The 17,870-nt window shown below is 45.2% G+C and overlaps 13 non-coding genes across 13 annotated transcripts; all 13 read left to right on the forward strand.

Moving 5' to 3' along the window:
- Positions 1 to 883: 883 nt before the first annotated feature.
- Positions 884 to 1,074, forward strand: LOC141237915 (U2 spliceosomal RNA). The gene has a single exon (XR_012303436.1). It is a non-coding gene; the product is annotated as a U2 spliceosomal RNA (small nuclear RNA).
- A 1,121-nt stretch (positions 1,075 to 2,195) lies between these two features.
- LOC141237506 (U2 spliceosomal RNA) lies at positions 2,196 to 2,386 on the forward strand. The gene has a single exon (XR_012303040.1). It is a non-coding gene; the product is annotated as a U2 spliceosomal RNA (small nuclear RNA).
- A 1,120-nt stretch (positions 2,387 to 3,506) lies between these two features.
- Positions 3,507 to 3,697, forward strand: LOC141237507 (U2 spliceosomal RNA). The gene has a single exon (XR_012303041.1). It is a non-coding gene; the product is annotated as a U2 spliceosomal RNA (small nuclear RNA).
- Positions 3,698 to 4,819: 1,122 nt separating this feature from the next.
- LOC141237508 (U2 spliceosomal RNA) lies at positions 4,820 to 5,010 on the forward strand. Its single transcript, XR_012303042.1, has one exon. It is a non-coding gene; the product is annotated as a U2 spliceosomal RNA (small nuclear RNA).
- A 1,121-nt stretch (positions 5,011 to 6,131) lies between these two features.
- LOC141237509 (U2 spliceosomal RNA) lies at positions 6,132 to 6,322 on the forward strand. The gene has a single exon (XR_012303043.1). It is a non-coding gene; the product is annotated as a U2 spliceosomal RNA (small nuclear RNA).
- A 1,123-nt stretch (positions 6,323 to 7,445) lies between these two features.
- On the forward strand, positions 7,446 to 7,636 carry LOC141237510 (U2 spliceosomal RNA). Its single transcript, XR_012303044.1, has one exon. It is a non-coding gene; the product is annotated as a U2 spliceosomal RNA (small nuclear RNA).
- A 1,121-nt stretch (positions 7,637 to 8,757) lies between these two features.
- LOC141237511 (U2 spliceosomal RNA) lies at positions 8,758 to 8,948 on the forward strand. Its single transcript, XR_012303045.1, has one exon. It is a non-coding gene; the product is annotated as a U2 spliceosomal RNA (small nuclear RNA).
- A 1,126-nt stretch (positions 8,949 to 10,074) lies between these two features.
- Positions 10,075 to 10,265, forward strand: LOC141237512 (U2 spliceosomal RNA). Its single transcript, XR_012303046.1, has one exon. It is a non-coding gene; the product is annotated as a U2 spliceosomal RNA (small nuclear RNA).
- Positions 10,266 to 11,389: 1,124 nt separating this feature from the next.
- On the forward strand, positions 11,390 to 11,580 carry LOC141237829 (U2 spliceosomal RNA). The gene has a single exon (XR_012303353.1). It is a non-coding gene; the product is annotated as a U2 spliceosomal RNA (small nuclear RNA).
- Positions 11,581 to 12,703: 1,123 nt separating this feature from the next.
- On the forward strand, positions 12,704 to 12,894 carry LOC141237830 (U2 spliceosomal RNA). Its single transcript, XR_012303354.1, has one exon. It is a non-coding gene; the product is annotated as a U2 spliceosomal RNA (small nuclear RNA).
- A 1,121-nt stretch (positions 12,895 to 14,015) lies between these two features.
- On the forward strand, positions 14,016 to 14,206 carry LOC141237513 (U2 spliceosomal RNA). The gene has a single exon (XR_012303047.1). It is a non-coding gene; the product is annotated as a U2 spliceosomal RNA (small nuclear RNA).
- Positions 14,207 to 15,329: 1,123 nt separating this feature from the next.
- On the forward strand, positions 15,330 to 15,520 carry LOC141237875 (U2 spliceosomal RNA). The gene has a single exon (XR_012303397.1). It is a non-coding gene; the product is annotated as a U2 spliceosomal RNA (small nuclear RNA).
- Positions 15,521 to 16,641: 1,121 nt separating this feature from the next.
- On the forward strand, positions 16,642 to 16,832 carry LOC141237884 (U2 spliceosomal RNA). The gene has a single exon (XR_012303406.1). It is a non-coding gene; the product is annotated as a U2 spliceosomal RNA (small nuclear RNA).
- Positions 16,833 to 17,870: the final 1,038 nt, after the last annotated feature.

Here is a 17,870-nt window from a genome sequence, read left to right on the forward strand (position 1 = left end):
TCTATACTTCCTTTTGGATAAACAGACATATTAGGCAAGCATTTTTTAGCTTTCACCTAAATAACTACAGGTGGTGAGATAAGCTGCACAATATAATTGACCTTTCAGTATATTGTTGCACACACACCATCTATTTAGCAAATGCCCTTGTTATCAACAGCAGCCTTTTAAACTCACCTGAGCTAACAGGTATGTGAGCTGGTTACTCTGCTGCGCTTAAAATTTCTTTTTTGGTTTGCTACAATGCCTTTTCTGAAACGTTGTCTCCCTCTGCTGGAACACTGACTTCTTTCATTTAATGCCTGCAGACTATAAAAGAGAAACCAACCCAAAAAGTTTGGTTGATTAGTCTGTGGCATTCTTTTAAACTGTTGCTTATGGCGGTCTCTGTGAGCTTCTCAGTGACATTCAGCCATCCAGGTATCCCGCCTGCAGTAGACGGAATGTGGCAATGGAACGCTGGCTGCGCGTGTCATAATAGGCTCTGAGCCTTTATATACCTGCGCACAGCAGCAGCCACCTTCAGTCTGCTGCTGGACAGCCAGCAGCAGCAGCAGCAGGAGAGGTAATTAATCAGCAACCCTCCTGCTAAGGGTAGACAGCTGCTCGTTCCACCCCCCCCCGCCTTAATTGGTTCTCCTCCCTTCCAACGGTGTTGAGGCGGGTGGGAACAGCCGGGGGTTGAGGGTACTGTGCTAAAAGAGGTGGAGTTATGCAGATCTAAAACGCGTGGATTGCAGCAGCAGCAAGCCGAAAAGTGCAGGCATGTGAGGGATCTAGAGGTTGACAGCATGTCTTCTTAACAGGAGTCCAGGTGGCCATCTCCACAAATGGACTTTTCAGAATCCTTGGGTGGCACCGTAGTCGGAAACCAATTCTGGTTATCGCTTCTCGGCCTTTTGGCTAAGATCAAGTGTAGTATCTGTTCTTATCAGTTTAATATCTGATACGTCCCCTATCTGGGGACCATATATTAAATGGATTTTTAGAACAGGGAGATGGAAAAAGAGCTTGCTCTGTCCACTCCACGCATTGACCTGGTATTGCAGTATCTCCAGAACCGGTGCACCCCTTCTTTAATGCAGTTTCTAAAATCGGAAAGAATTGAATTCAATGCTTTTTGTTCATTTTGCTTGTTTGTCGGATTTTGGGATGGACTCTTTGGCTTTGCTTTTCTTCTCCTCATTGGATTTTTCATGTTAAAAGTTGCAGAAGCCAGATGACAAGCTCATTTTGGTTCAACTTCAGCAACTGTGCATTGCATTGCCATGTAATGTAATGTAATGCAATGCTATCTATCTAGCTCTCCCTCTATACTTCCTTTTGGATAAACAGACATATTAGGCAAGCATTTTGGAGCTTTCACCTAAATAACTACAGGTGGTGAGATAAGCTGCACAATATAATTGACCTTTCAGTATATTGTTGCACACACACCATCTATTTAGCAAATGCCCTTGTTATCAACAGCAGCCTTTTAAACTCACCTGAGCTAACAGGTATGTGAGCTGGTTACTCTGCTGCGCTTAAAATTTCTTTTTTGGTTTGCTACAATGCCTTTTCTGAAACGTTGTCTCCCTCTGCTGGAACACTGACTTCTTTCATTTAATGCCTGCAGACTATAAAAGAGAAACCAACCCAAAATGTTTGGTTGATTAGTCTGTGGCATTCTTTTAAACTGTTGCTTATGGCGGTCTCTGTGAGCTTCTCAGTGACATTCAGCCATCCAGGTATCCCGCCTGCAGTAGACGGAATGTGGCAATGGAACGCTGGCTGCGCGTGTCATAATAGGCTCTGAGCCTTTATATACCTGCGCACAGCAGCAGCCACCTTCAGTCTGCTGCTGGACAGCCAGCAGCAGCAGCAGCAGGAGAGGTAATTAATCAGCAACCCTCCTGCTAAGGGTAGACAGCTGCTCGTTCCACCCCCCCCCCCGCCTTAATTGGTTCTCCTCCCTTCCAACGGTGTTGAGGCGGGTGGGAACAGCCGGGGGTTGAGGGTACTGTGCTAAAAGAGGTGGAGTTATGCAGATCTAAAACGCGTGGATTGCAGCAGCAGCAAGCCGAAAAGTGCAGGCATGTGAGGGATCTAGAGGTTGACAGCATGTCTTCTTAACGGGAGTCCAGGTGGCCATCTCCACAAATGGACTTTTCAGAATCCTTGGGTGGCACCGTAGTCGGAAACCAATTCTGGTTATCGCTTCTCGGCCTTTTGGCTAAGATCAAGTGTAGTATCTGTTCTTATCAGTTTAATATCTGATACGTCCCCTATCTGGGGACCATATATTAAATGGATTTTTAGAACAGGGAGATGGAAAAAGAGCTTGCTCTGTCCACTCCACGCATTGACCTGGTATTGCAGTATCTCCAGGACCGGTGCACCCCTTCTTTAATGCAGTTTCTAAAATCAGAAAGAATTGAATTCAATGCTTTTTGTTCATTTTGCTTGTTTGTCGGATTTTGGGATGGACTCTTTGGCTTTGCTTTTCTTCTCCTCATTGGATTTTTCATGTTAAAAGTTGCAGAAGCCAGATGACAAGCTCATTTTGGTTCAACTTCAGCAACTGTGCATTGCATTGCCATGTAATGTAATGTAATGCAATGCTATCTATCTAGCTCTCCCTCTATACTTCCTTTTGGATAAACAGACATATTAGGCAAGCATTTTGGAGCTTTCACCTAAATAACTACAGGTGGTGAGATAAGCTGCACAATATAATTGACCTTTCAGTATATTGTTGCACACACACCATCTATTTAGCAAATGCCCTTGTAATCAACAGGAGCCTTTTAAACTCACCTGAGCTAACAGGTATGTGAGCTGGTTACTCTGCTGCGCTTAAAATTTCTTTTTTGGTTTGCTACAATGCCTTTTCTGAAACGTTGTCTCCCTCTGCTGGAACACTGACTTCTTTCATTTAATGCCTGCAGACTATAAAAGAGAAACCAACCCAAAAAGTTTGGTTGATTAGTCTGTGGCATTATTTTAAACTGTTGCTTATGGCGGTCTCTGTGAGCTTCTCAGTGACATTCAGCCATCCAGGTATCCCGCCTGCAGTAGACGGAATGTGGCAATGGAACGCTGGCTGCGCGTGTCATAATAGGCTCTGAGCCTTTATATACCTGCGCACAGCAGCAGCCACCTTCAGTCTGCTGCTGGACAGCCAGCAGCAGCAGCAGCAGGAGAGGTAATTAATCAGCAACCCTCCTGCTAAGGGTAGACAGCTGCTCGTTCCACCCCCCCCCCGCCTTAATTGGTTCTCCTCCCTTCCAACGGTGTTGAGGCGGGTGGGAACAGCCGGGGGTTGAGGGTACTGTGCTAAAAGAGGTGGAGTTATGCAGATCTAAAACGCGTGGATTGCAGCAGCAGCAAGCCGAAAAGTGCAGGCATGTGAGGGATCTAGAGGTTGACAGCATGTCTTCTTAACGGGAGTCCAGGTGGCCATCTCCACAAATGGACTTTTCAGAATCCTTGGGTGGCACCGTAGTCGGAAACCAATTCTGGTTATCGCTTCTCGGCCTTTTGGCTAAGATCAAGTGTAGTATCTGTTCTTATCAGTTTAATATCTGATACGTCCCCTATCTGGGGACCATATATTAAATGGATTTTTAGAACAGGGAGATGGAAAAAGAGCTTGCTCTGTCCACTCCACGCATTGACCTGGTATTGCAGTATCTCCAGGACCGGTGCACCCCTTCTTTAATGCAGTTTCTAAAATCAGAAAGAATTGAATTCAATGCTTTTTGTTCATTTTGCTTGTTTGTCGGATTTTGGGATGGACTCTTTGGCTTTGCTTTTCTTCTCCTCATTGGATTTTTCATGTTAAAAGTTGCAGAAGCCAGATGACAAGCTCATTTTGGTTCAACTTCAGCAACTGTGCATTGCATTGCCATGTAATGTAATGTAATGCAATGCTATCTATCTAGCTCTCCCTCTATACTTCCTTTTGGATAAACAGACATATTAGGCAAGCATTTTGGAGCTTTCACCTAAATAACTACAGGTGGTGAGATAAGCTGCACAATATAATTGACCTTTCAGTATATTGTTGCACACACACCATCTATTTAGCAAATGCCCTTGTTATCAACAGCAGCCTTTTAAACTCACCTGAGCTAACAGGTATGTGAGCTGGTTACTCTGCTGCGCTTAAAATTTCTTTTTTGGTTTGCTACAATGCCTTTTCTGAAACGTTGTCTCCCTCTGCTGGAACACTGACTTCTTTCATTTAATGCCTGCAGACTATAAAAGAGAAACCAACCCAAAAAGTTTGGTTGATTAGTCTGTGGCATTCTTTTAAACTGTTGCTTATGGCGGTCTCTGTGAGCTTCTCAGTGACATTCAGCCATCCAGGTATCCCGCCTGCAGTAGACGGAATGTGGCAATGGAACGCTGGCTGCGCGTGTCATAATAGGCTCTGAGCCTTTATATACCTGCGCACAGCAGCAGCCACCTTCAGTCTGCTGCTGGACAGCCAGCAGCAGCAGCAGCAGGAGAGGTAATTAATCAGCAACCCTCCTGCTAAGGGTAGACAGCTGCTCGTTCCACCCCCCCCCCCCGCCTTAATTGGTTCTCCTCCCTTCCAACGGTGTTGAGGCGGGTGGGAACAGCCGGGGGTTGAGGGTACTGTGCTAAAAGAGGTGGAGTTATGCAGATCTAAAACGCGTGGATTGCAGCAGCAGCAAGCCGAAAAGTGCAGGCATGTGAGGGATCTAGAGGTTGACAGCATGTCTTCTTAACGGGAGTCCAGGTGGCCATCTCCACAAATGAACTTTTCAGAATCCTTGGGTGGCACCGTAGTCGGAAACCAATTCTGGTTATCGCTTCTCGGCCTTTTGGCTAAGATCAAGTGTAGTATCTGTTCTTATCAGTTTAATATCTGATACGTCCCCTATCTGGGGACCATATATTAAATGGATTTTTAGAACAGGGAGATGGAAAAAGAGCTTGCTCTGTCCACTCCACGCATTGACCTGGTATTGCAGTATCTCCAGGACCGGTGCACCCCTTCTTTAATGCAGTTTCTAAAATCAGAAAGAATTGAATTCAATGCTTTTTGTTCATTTTGCTTGTTTGTCGGATTTTGGGATGGACTCTTTGGCTTTGCTTTTCTTCTCCTCATTGGATTTTTCATGTTAAAAGTTGCAGAAGCCAGATGACAAGCTCATTTTGGTTCAACTTCAGCAACTGTGCATTGCATTGCCATGTAATGTAATGTAATGCAATGCTATCTATCTAGCTCTCCCTCTATACTTCCTTTTGGATAAACAGACATATTAGGCAAGCATTTTGGAGCTTTCACCTAAATAACTACAGGTGGTGAGATAAGCTGCACAATATAATTGACCTTTCAGTATATTGTTGCACACACACCATCTATTTAGCAAATGCCCTTGTTATCAACAGCAGCCTTTTAAACTCACCTGAGCTAACAGGTATGTGAGCTGGTTACTCTGCTGCGCTTAAAATTTCTTTTTTGGTTTGCTACAATGCCTTTTCTGAAACGTTGTCTCCCTCTGCTGGAACACTGACTTCTTTCATTTAATGCCTGCAGACTATAAAAGAGAAACCAACCCAAAAAGTTTGGTTGATTAGTCTGTGGCATTCTTTTAAACTGTTGCTTATGGCGGTCTCTGTGAGCTTCTCAGTGACATTCAGCCATCCAGGTATCCCGCCTGCAGTAGACGGAATGTGGCAATGGAACGCTGGCTGCGCGTGTCATAATAGGCTCTGAGCCTTTATATACCTGCGCACAGCAGCAGCTACCTTCAGTCTGCTGCTGGACAGCCAGCAGCAGCAGCAGCAGGAGAGGTAATTAATCAGCAACCCTCCTGCTAAGGGTAGACAGCTGCTCGTTCCACCCCCCCCCCCGCCTTAATTGGTTCTCCTCCCTTCCAACGGTGTTGAGGCGGGTGGGAACAGCCGGGGGTTGAGGGTACTGTGCTAAAAGAGGTGGAGTTATGCAGATCTAAAACGCGTGGATTGCAGCAGCAGCAAGCCGAAAAGTGCAGGCATGTGAGGGATCTAGAGGTTGACAGCATGTCTTCTTAACGGGAGTCCAGGTGGCCATCTCCACAAATGGACTTTTCAGAATCCTTGGGTGGCACCGTAGTCGGAAACCAATTCTGGTTATCGCTTCTCGGCCTTTTGGCTAAGATCAAGTGTAGTATCTGTTCTTATCAGTTTAATATCTGATACGTCCCCTATCTGGGGACCATATATTAAATGGATTTTTAGAACAGGGAGATGGAAAAAGAGCTTGCTCTGTCCACTCCACGCATTGACCTGGTATTGCAGTATCTCCAGGACCGGTGCACCCCTTCTTTAATGCAGTTTCTAAAATCAGAAAGAATTGAATTCAATGCTTTTTGTTCATTTTGCTTGTTTGTCGGATTTTGGGATGGACTCTTTGGCTTTGCTTTTCTTATCCTCATTGGATTTTTCATGTTAAAAGTTGCAGAAGCCAGATGACAAGCTCATTTTGGTTCAACTTCAGCAACTGTGCATTGCATTGCCATGTAATGTAATGTAATGCAATGCTATCTATCTAGCTCTCCCTCTATACTTCCTTTTGGATAAACAGACATATTAGGCAAGCATTTTGGAGCTTTCACCTAAATAACTACAGGTGGTGAGATAAGCTGCACAATATAATTGACCTTTCAGTATATTGTTGCACACACACCATCTATTTAGCAAATGCCCTTGTTATCAACAGCAGCCTTTTAAACTCACCTGAGCTAACAGGTATGTGAGCTGGTTACTCTGCTGCGCTTAAAATTTCTTTTTTGGTTTGCTACAATGCCTTTTCTGAAACGTTGTCTCCCTCTGCTGGAACACTGACTTCTTTCATTTAATGCCTGCAGACTATAAAAGAGAAACCAACCCAAAAAGTTTGGTTGATTAGTCTGTGGCATTCTTTTAAACTGTTGCTTATGGCGGTCTCTGTGAGCTTCTCAGTGACATTCAGCCATCCAGGTATCCCGCCTGCAGTAGACGGAATGTGGCAATGGAACGCTGGCTGCGCGTGTCATAATAGGCTCTGAGCCTTTATATACCTGCGCACAGCAGCAGCCACCTTCAGTCTGCTGCTGGACAGCCAGCAGCAGCAGCAGCAGGAGAGGTAATTAATCAGCAACCCTCCTGCTAAGGGTAGACAGCTGCTCGTTCCACCCCCCCCCCCCCGCCTTAATTGGTTCTCCTCCCTTCCAACGGTGTTGAGGCGGGTGGGAACAGCCGGGGGTTGAGGGTACTGTGCTAAAAGAGGTGGAGTTATGCAGATCTAAAACGCGTGGATTGCAGCAGCAGCAAGCCGAAAAGTGCAGGCATGTGAGGGATCTAGAGGTTGACAGCATGTCTTCTTAACGGGAGTCCAGGTGGCCATCTCCACAAATGGACTTTTCAGAATCCTTGGGTGGCACCGTAGTCGGAAACCAATTCTGGTTATCGCTTCTCGGCCTTTTGGCTAAGATCAAGTGTAGTATCTGTTCTTATCAGTTTAATATCTGATACGTCCCCTATCTGGGGACCATATATTAAATGGATTTTTAGAACAGGGAGATGGAAAAAGAGCTTGCTCTGTCCACTCCACGCATTGACCTGGTATTGCAGTATCTCCAGGACCGGTGCACCCCTTCTTTAATGCAGTTTCTAAAATCAGAAAGAATTGAATTCAATGCTTTTTGTTCATTTTGCTTGTTTGTCGGATTTTGGGATGGACTCTTTGGCTTTGCTTTTCTTCTCCTCATTGGATTTTTCATGTTAAAAGTTGCAGAAGCCAGATGACAAGCTCATTTTGGTTCAACTTCAGCAACTGTGCATTGCATTGCCATGTAATGTAATGTAATGCAATGCTATCTATCTAGCTCTCCCTCTATACTTCCTTTTGGATAAACAGACATATTAGGCAAGCATTTTGGAGCTTTCACCTAAATAACTACAGGTGGTGAGATAAGCTGCACAATATAATTGACCTTTCAGTATATTGTTGCACACACACCATCTATTTAGCAAATGCCCTTGTTATCAACAGCAGCCTTTTAAACTCACCTGAGCTAACAGGTATGTGAGCTGGTTACTCTGCTGCGCTTAAAATTTCTTTTTTGGTTTGCTACAATGCCTTTTCTGAAACGTTGTCTCCCTCTGCTGGAACACTGACTTCTTTCATTTAATGCCTGCAGACTATAAAAGAGAAACCAACCCAAAAAGTTTGGTTGATTAGTCTGTGGCATTCTTTTAAACTGTTGCTTATGGCGGTCTCTGTGAGCTTCTCAGTGACATTCAGCCATCCAGGTATCCCGCCTGCAGTAGACGGAATGTGGCAATGGAACGCTGGCTGCGCGTGTCATAATAGGCTCTGAGCCTTTATATACCTGCGCACAGCAGCAGCCACCTTCAGTCTGCTGCTGGACAGCCAGCAGCAGCAGCAGCAGGAGAGGTAATTAATCAGCAACTCTCCTGCTAAGGGTAGACAGCTGCTCGTTCCACCCCCCCCCCCACCTTAATTGGTTCTCCTCCCTTCCAACGGTGTTGAGGCGGGTGGGAACAGCCGGGGGTTGAGGGTACTGTGCTAAAAGAGGTGGAGTTATGCAGATCTAAAACGCGTGGATTGCAGCAGCAGCAAGCCGAAAAGTGCAGGCATGTGAGGGATCTAGAGGTTGACAGCATGTCTTCTTAACGGGAGTCCAGGTGGCCATCTCCACAAATTGACTTTTCAGAATCCTTGGGTGGCACCGTAGTCGGAAACCAATTCTGGTTATCGCTTCTCGGCCTTTTGGCTAAGATCAAGTGTAGTATCTGTTCTTATCAGTTTAATATCTGATACGTCCCCTATCTGGGGACCATATATTAAATGGATTTTTAGAACAGGGAGATGGAAAAAGAGCTTGCTCTGTCCACTCCACGCATTGACCTGGTATTGCAGTATCTCCAGGACCGGTGCACCCCTTCTTTAATGCAGTTTCTAAAATCAGAAAGAATTGAATTCAATGCTTTTTGTTCATTTTGCTTGTTTGTCGGATTTTGGGATGGACTCTTTGGCTTTGCTTTTCTTCTCCTCATTGGATTTTTCATGTTAAAAGTTGCAGAAGCCAGATGACAAGCTCATTTTGGTTCAACTTCAGCAACTGTGCATTGCATTGCCATGTAATGTAATGTAATGCAATGCTATCTATCTAGCTCTCCCTCTATACTTCCTTTTGGATAAACAGACATATTAGGCAAGCATTTTGGAGCTTTCACCTAAATAACTACAGGTGGTGAGATAAGCTGCACAATATAATTGACCTTTCAGTATATTGTTGCACACACACCATCTATTTAGCAAATGCCCTTGTTATCAACAGCAGCCTTTTAAACTCACCTGAGCTAACAGGTATGTGAGCTGGTTACTCTGCTGCGCTTAAAATTTCTTTTTTGGTTTGCTACAATGCCTTTTCTGAAACGTTGTCTCCCTCTGCTGGAACACTGACTTCTTTCATTTAATGCCTGCAGACTATAAAAGAGAAACCAACCCAAAAAGTTTGGTTGATTAGTCTGTGGCATTCTTTTAAACTGTTGCTTATGGCGGTCTCTGTGAGCTTCTCAGTGACATTCAGCCATCCAGGTATCCCGCCTGCAGTAGACGGAATGTGGCAATGGAACGCTGGCTGCGCGTGTCATAATAGGCTCTGAGCCTTTATATACCTGCGCACAGCAGCAGCCACCTTCAGTCTGCTGCTGGACAGCCAGCAGCAGCAGCAGCAGGAGAGGTAATTAATCAGCAACCCTCCTGCTAAGGGTAGACAGCTGCTCGTTCCACCCCCCCCCCCCCCCCGCCTTAATTGGTTCTCCTCCCTTCCAACGGTGTTGAGGCGGGTGGGAACAGCCGGGGGTTGAGGGTACTGTGCTAAAAGAGGTGGAGTTATGCAGATCTAAAACGCGTGGATTGCAGCAGCAGCAAGCCGAAAAGTGCAGGCATGTGAGGGATCTAGAGGTTGACAGCATGTCTTCTTAACGGGAGTCCAGGTGGCCATCTCCACAAATGGACTTTTCAGAATCCTTGGGTGGCACCGTAGTCGGAAACCAATTCTGGTTATCGCTTCTCGGCCTTTTGGCTAAGATCAAGTGTAGTATCTGTTCTTATCAGTTTAATATCTGATACGTCCCCTATCTGGGGACCATATATTAAATGGATTTTTAGAACAGGGAGATGGAAAAAGAGCTTGCTCTGTCCACTCCACGCATTGACCTGGTATTGCAGTATCTCCAGGACCGGTGCACCCCTTCTTTAATGCAGTTTCTAAAATCAGAAAGAATTGAATTCAATGCTTTTTGTTCATTTTGCTTGTTTGTCGGATTTTGGGATGGACTCTTTGGCTTTGCTTTTCTTCTCCTCATTGGATTTTTCATGTTAAAAGTTGCAGAAGCCAGATGACAAGCTCATTTTGGTTCAACTTCAGCAACTGTGCATTGCATTGCCATGTAATGTAATGTAATGCAATGCTATCTATCTAGCTCTCCCTCTATACTTCCTTTTGGATAAACAGACATATTAGGCAAGCATTTTGGAGCTTTCACCTAAATAACTACAGGTGGTGAGATAAGCTGCACAATATAATTGACCTTTCAGTATATTGTTGCACACACACCATCTATTTAGCAAATGCCCTTGTTATCAACAGCAGCCTTTTAAACTCACCTGAGCTAACAGGTATGTGAGCTGGTTACTCTGCTGCGCTTAAAATTTCTTTTTTGGTTTGCTACAATGCCTTTTCTGAAACGTTGTCTCCCTCTGCTGGAACACTGACTTCTTTCATTTAATGCCTGCAGACTATAAAAGAGAAACCAACCCAAAAAGTTTGGTTGATTAGTCTGTGGCATTCTTTTAAACTGTTGCTTATGGCGGTCTCTGTGAGCTTCTCAGTGACATTCAGCCATCCAGGTATCCCGCCTGCAGTAGACGGAATGTGGCAATGGAACGCTGGCTGCGCGTGTCATAATAGGCTCTGAGCCTTTATATACCTGCGCACAGCAGCAGCCACCTTCAGTCTGCTGCTGGACAGCCAGCAGCAGCAGCAGCAGGAGAGGTAATTAATCAGCAACCCTCCTGCTAAGGGTAGACAGCTGCTCGTTCCACCCCCCCCCACCCCGCCTTAATTGGTTCTCCTCCCTTCCAACGGTGTTGAGGCGGGTGGGAACAGCCGGGGGTTGAGGGTACTGTGCTAAAAGAGGTGGAGTTATGCAGATCTAAAACGCGTGGATTGCAGCAGCAGCAAGCCGAAAAGTGCAGGCATGTGAGGGATCTAGAGGTTGACAGCATGTCTTCTTAACGGGAGTCCAGGTGGCCATCTCCACAAATGGACTTTTCAGAATCCTTGGGTGGCACCGTAGTCGGAAACCAATTCTGGTTATCGCTTCTCGGCCTTTTGGCTAAGATCAAGTGTAGTATCTGTTCTTATCAGTTTAATATCTGATACGTCCCCTATCTGGGGACCATATATTAAATGGATTTTTAGAGCAGGGAGATGGAAAAAGAGCTTGCTCTGTCCACTCCACGCATTGACCTGGTATTGCAGTATCTCCAGGACCGGTGCACCCCTTCTTTAATGCAGTTTCTAAAATCAGAAAGAATTGAATTCAATGCTTTTTGTTCATTTTGCTTGTTTGTCGGATTTTGGGATGGACTCTTTGGCTTTGCTTTTCTTCTCCTCATTGGATTTTTCATGTTAAAAGTTGCAGAAGCCAGATGACAAGCTCATTTTGGTTCAACTTCAGCAACTGTGCATTGCATTGCCATGTAATGTAATGTAATGCAATGCTATCTATCTAGCTCTCCCTCTATACTTCCTTTTGGATAAACAGACATATTAGGCAAGCATTTTGGAGCTTTCACCTAAATAACTACAGGTGGTGAGATAAGCTGCACAATATAATTGACCTTTCAGTATATTGTTGCACACACACCATCTATTTAGCAAATGCCCTTGTTATCAACAGCAGCCTTTTAAACTCACCTGAGCTAACAGGTATGTGAGCTGGTTACTCTGCTGCGCTTAAAATTTCTTTTTTGGTTTGCTACAATGCCTTTTCTGAAACGTTGTCTCCCTCTGCTGGAACACTGACTTCTTTCATTTAATGCCTGCAGACTATAAAAGAGAAACCAACCCAAAAAGTTTGGTTGATTAGTCTGTGGCATTCTTTTAAACTGTTGCTTATGGCGGTCTCTGTGAGCTTCTCAGTGACATTCAGCCATCCAGGTATCCCGCCTGCAGTAGACGGAATGTGGCAATGGAACGCTGGCTGCGCGTGTCATAATAGGCTCTGAGCCTTTATATACCTGCGCACAGCAGCAGCCACCTTCAGTCTGCTGCTGGACAGCCAGCAGCAGCAGCAGCAGGAGAGGTAATTAATCAGCAACCCTCCTGCTAAGGGTAGACAGCTGCTCGTTCCACCCCCCCCACCCCGCCTTAATTGGTTCTCCTCCCTTCCAACGGTGTTGAGGCGGGTGGGAACAGCCGGGGGTTGAGGGTACTGTGCTAAAAGAGGTGGAGTTATGCAGATCTAAAACGCGTGGATTGCAGCAGCAGCAAGCCGAAAAGTGCAGGCATGTGAGGGACCTAGAGGTTGACAGCATGTCTTCTTAACGGGAGTCCAGGTGGCCATCTCCACAAATGGACTTTTCAGAATCCTTGGGTGGCACCGTAGTCGGAAACCAATTCTGGTTATCGCTTCTCGGCCTTTTGGCTAAGATCAAGTGTAGTATCTGTTCTTATCAGTTTAATATCTGATACGTCCCCTATCTGGGGACCATATATTAAATGGATTTTTAGAGCAGGGAGATGGAAAAAGAGCTTGCTCTGTCCACTCCACGCATTGACCTGGTATTGCAGTATCTCCAGGACCGGTGCACCCCTTCTTTAATGCAGTTTCTAAAATCAGAAAGAATTGAATTCAATGCTTTTTGTTCATTTTGCTTGTTTGTCGGATTTTGGGATGGACTCTTTGGCTTTGCTTTTCTTCTCCTCATTGGATTTTTCAAGTTAAAAGTTGCAGAAGCCAGATGACAAGCTCATTTTGGTTCAACTTCAGCAACTGTGCATTGCATTGCCATGTAATGTAATGTAATGCAATGCTATCTATCTAGCTCTCCCTCTATACTTCCTTTTGGATAAACAGACATATTAGGCAAGCATTTTGGAGCTTTCACCTAAATAACTACAGGTGGTGAGATAAGCTGCACAATATAATTGACCTTTCAGTATATTATTGCACACACACCATCTATTTAGCAAATGCCCTTGTTATCAACAGCAGCCTTTTAAACTCACCTGAGCTAACAGGTATATGAGCTGGTTACTCTGCTGCGCTTAAAATTTCTTTTTTGGTTTGCTACAATGCCTTTTCTGAAACGTTGTCTCCCTCTGCTGGAACACTGACTTCTTTCATTTAATGCCTGCAGACTATAAAAGAGAAACCAACCCAAAAAGTTTGGTTGATTAGTCTGTGGCATTCTTTTAAACTGTTGCTTATGGCGGTCTCTGTGAGCTTCTCAGTGACATTCAGCCATCCAGGTATCCCGCCTGCAGTAGACGGAATGTGGCAATGGAACGCTGGCTGCGCGTGTCATAATAGGCTCTGAGCCTTTATATACCTGCGCACAGCAGCAGCCACCTTCAGTCTGCTGCTGGACAGCCAGCAGCAGCAGCAGCAGGAGAGGTAATTAATCAGCAACCCTCCTGCTAAGGGTAGACAGCTGCTCGTTCCACCCCCCCCCCCGCCTTAATTGGTTCTCCTCCCTTCCAACGGTGTTGAGGCGGGTGGGAACAGCCGGGGGTTGAGGGTACTGTGCTAAAAGAGGTGGAGTTATGCAGATCTAAAACGCGTGGATTGCAGCAGCAGCAAGCCGAAAAGTGCAGGCATGTGAGGGATCTAGAGGTTGACAGCATGTCTTCTTAACGGGAGTCCAGGTGGCCATCTCCACAAATGGACTTTTCAGAATCCTTAGGTGGCACCGTAGTCGGAAACCAATTCTGGTTATCGCTTCTCGGCCTTTTGGCTAAGATCAAGTGTAGTATCTGTTCTTATCAGTTTAATATCTGATACGTCCCCTATCTGGGGACCATATATTAAATGGATTTTTAGAACAGGGAGATGGAAAAAGAGCTTGCTCTGTCCACTCCACGCATTGACCTGGTATTGCAGTATCTCCAGGACCGGTGCACCCCTTCTTTAATGCAGTTTCTAAAATCAGAAAGAATTGAATTCAATGCTTTTTGTTCATTTTGCTTGTTTGTCGGATTTTGGGATGGACTCTTTGGCTTTGCTTTTCTTCTCCTCATTGGATTTTTCATGTTAAAAGTTGCAGAAGCCAGATGACAAGCTCATTTTGGTTCAACTTCAGCAACTGTGCATTGCATTGCCATGTAATGTAATGTAATGCAATGCTATCTATCTAGCTCTCCCTCTATACTTCCTTTTGGATAAACAGACATATTAGGCAAGCATTTTGGAGCTTTCACCTAAATAACTACAGGTGGTGAGATAAACTGCACAATATAATTGACCTTTCAGTATATTGTTGCACACACACCATCTATTTAGCAAATGCCCTTGTTATCAACAGCAGCCTTTTAAACTCACCTGAGCTAACAGGTATGTGAGCTGGTTACTCTGCTGCGCTTAAAATTTCTTTTTTGGTTTGCTACAATGCCTTTTCTGAAACGTTGTCTCCCTCTGCTGGAACACTGACTTCTTTCATTTAATGCCTGCAGACTATAAAAGAGAAACCAACCCAAAAAGTTTGGTTGATTAGTCTGTGGCATTCTTTTAAACTGTTGCTTATGGCGGTCTCTGTGAGCTTCTCAGTGACATTCAGCCATCCAGGTATCCCGCCTGCAGTAGACGGAATGTGGCAATGGAACGCTGGCTGCGCGTGTCATAATAGGCTCTGAGCCTTTATATACCTGCGCACAGCAGCAGCCACCTTCAGTCTGCTGCTGGACAGCCAGCAGCAGCAGCAGCAGGAGAGGTAATTAATCAGCAACCCTCCTGCTAAGGGTAGACAGCTGCTCGTTCCACCCCCCCCACCCCGCCTTAATTGGTTCTCCTCCCTTCCAACGGTGTTGAGGCGGGTGGGAACAGCCGGGGGTTGAGGGTACTGTGCTAAAAGAGGTGGAGTTATGCAGATCTAAAACGCGTGGATTGCAGCAGCAGCAAGCCGAAAAGTGCAGGCATGTGAGGGATCTAGAGGTTGACAGCATGTCTTCTTAACGGGAGTCCAGGTGGCCATCTCCACAAATGGACTTTTCAGAATCCTTGGGTGGCACCGTAGTCGGAAACCAATTCTGGTTATCGCTTCTCGGCCTTTTGGCTAAGATCAAGTGTAGTATCTGTTCTTATCAGTTTAATATCTGATACGTCCCCTATCTGGGGACCATATATTAAATGGATTTTTAGAACAGGGAGATGGAAAAAGAGCTTGCTCTGTCCACTCCACGCATTGACCTGGTATTGCAGTATCTCCAGGACCTGTGCACCCCTTCTTTAATGCAGTTTCTAAAATCAGAAAGAATTGAATTCAATGCTTTTTGTTCATTTTGCTTGTTTGTCGGATTTTGGGATAAACTCTTTGGCTTTGCTTTTCTTCTCCTCATTGGATTTTTCATGTTAAAAGTTGCAGAAGCCAGATGACAAGCTCATTTTGGTTCAACTTCAGCAACTGTGCATTGCATTGCCATGTAATGTAATGTAATGCAATGCTATCTATCTAGCTCTCCCTCTATACTTCCTTTTGGATAAACAGACATATTAGGCAAGCATTTTGGAGCTTTCACCTAAATAACTACAGGTGGTGAGATAAGCTGCACAATATAATTGACCTTTCAGTATATTGTTGCACACACACCATCTATTTAGCAAATGCCCTTGTTATCAACAGCAGCCTTTTAAACTCACCTGAGCTAACAGGTATGTGAGCTGGTTACTCTGCTGCGCTTAAAATTTCTTTTTTGGTTTGCTACAATGCCTTTTCTGAAACGTTGTCTCCCTCTGCTGGAACACTGACTTCTTTCATTTAATGCCTGCAGACTATAAAAGAGAAACCAACCCAAAAAGTTTGGTTGATTAGTCTGTGGCATTCTTTTAAACTGTTGCTTATGGCGGTCTCTGTGAGCTTCTCAGTGACATTCAGCCATCCAGGTATCCCGCCTGCAGTAGACGGAATGTGGCAATGGAACGCTGGCTGCGCGTGTCATAATAGGCTCTGAGCCTTTATATACCTGCGCACAGCAGCAGCCACCTTCAGTCTGCTGCTGGACAGCCAGCAGCAGCAGCAGCAGGAGAGGTAATTAATCAGCAACCCTCCTGCTAAGGGTAGACAGCTGCTCGTTCCACCCCCCCCCCCGCCTTAATTGGTTCTCCTCCCTTCCAACGGTGTTGAGGCGGGTGGGAACAGCCGGGGGTTGAGGGTACTGTGCTAAAAGAGGTGGAGTTATGCAGATCTAAAACGCGTGGATTGCAGCAGCAGCAAGCCGAAAAGTGCAGGCATGTGAGGGATCTAGAGGTTGACAGCATGTCTTCTTAACGGGAGTCCAGGTGGCCATCTCCACAAATGGACTTTTCAGAATCCTTGGGTGGCACCGTAGTCGGAAACCAATTCTGGTTATCGCTTCTCGGCTTTTTGGCTAAGATCAAGTGTAGTATCTGTTCTTATCAGTTTAATATCTGATACGTCCCCTATCTGGGGACCATATATTAAATGGATTTTTAGAACAGGGAGATGGAAAAAGAGCTTGCTCTGTCCACTCCACGCATTGACCTGGTATTGCAGTATCTCCAGGACCGGTGCACCCCTTCTTTAATGCAGTTTCTAAAATCAGAAAGAATTGAATTCAATGCTTTTTGTTCATTTTGCTTGTTTGTCGGATTTTGGGATGGACTCTTTGGCTTTGCTTTTCTTCTCCTCATTGGATTTTTCATGTTAAAAGTTGCAGAAGCCAGATGACAAGCTCATTTTGGTTCAACTTCAGCAACTGTGCATTGCATTGCCATGTAATGTAATGTAATGCAATGCTATCCATCTAGCTCTCCCTCTATACTTCCTTTTGGATAAACAGACATATTAGGCAAGCATTTTGGAGCTTTCACCTAAATAACTACAGGTGGTGAGATAAGCTGCACAATATAATTGACCTTTCAGTATATTGTTGCACACACACCATCTATTTAGCAAATGCCCTTGTTATCAACAGCAGCCTTTTAAACTCACCTGAGCTAACAGGTATGTGAGCTGGTTACTCTGCTGCGCTTAAAATTTCTTTTTTGGTTTGCTACAATGCCTTTTCTGAAACGTTGTCTCCCTCTGCTGGAACACTGACTTCTTTCATTTAATGCCTGCAGACTATAAAAGAGAAACCAACCCAAAAAGTTTGGTTGATTAGTCTGTGGCATTCTTTTAAACTGTTGCTTATGGCGGTCTCTGTGAGCTTCTCAGTGACATTCAGCCATCCAGGTATCCCGCCTGCAGTAGACGGAATGTGGCAATGGAACGCTGGCTGCGCGTGTCATAATAGGCTCTGAGCCTTTATATACCTGCGCACAGCAGCAGCCACCTTCAGTCTGCTGCTGGACAGCCAGCAGCAGCAGCAGCAGGAGAGGTAATTAATCAGCAACCCTCCTGCTAAGGGTAGACAGCTGCTCGTTCCACCCCCCCCCCGCCTTAATTGGTTCTCCTCCCTTCCAACGGTGTTGAGGCGGGTGGGAACAGCCGGGGGTTGAGGGTACTGTGCTAAAAGAGGTGGAGTTATGCAGATCTAAAACGCGTGGATTGCAGCAGCAGCAAGCCGAAAAGTGCAGGCATGTGAGGGATCTAGAGGTTGACAGCATGTCTTCTT

This window comes from Phyllobates terribilis, unplaced genomic scaffold (assembly GCF_046119375.1).
Source record: "Phyllobates terribilis strain yellow unplaced genomic scaffold, ASM4611937v1 Scaffold_734__1_contigs__length_741531, whole genome shotgun sequence".
In the NCBI taxonomy this organism is placed as follows: domain Eukaryota; kingdom Metazoa; phylum Chordata; class Amphibia; order Anura; family Dendrobatidae; genus Phyllobates; species Phyllobates terribilis.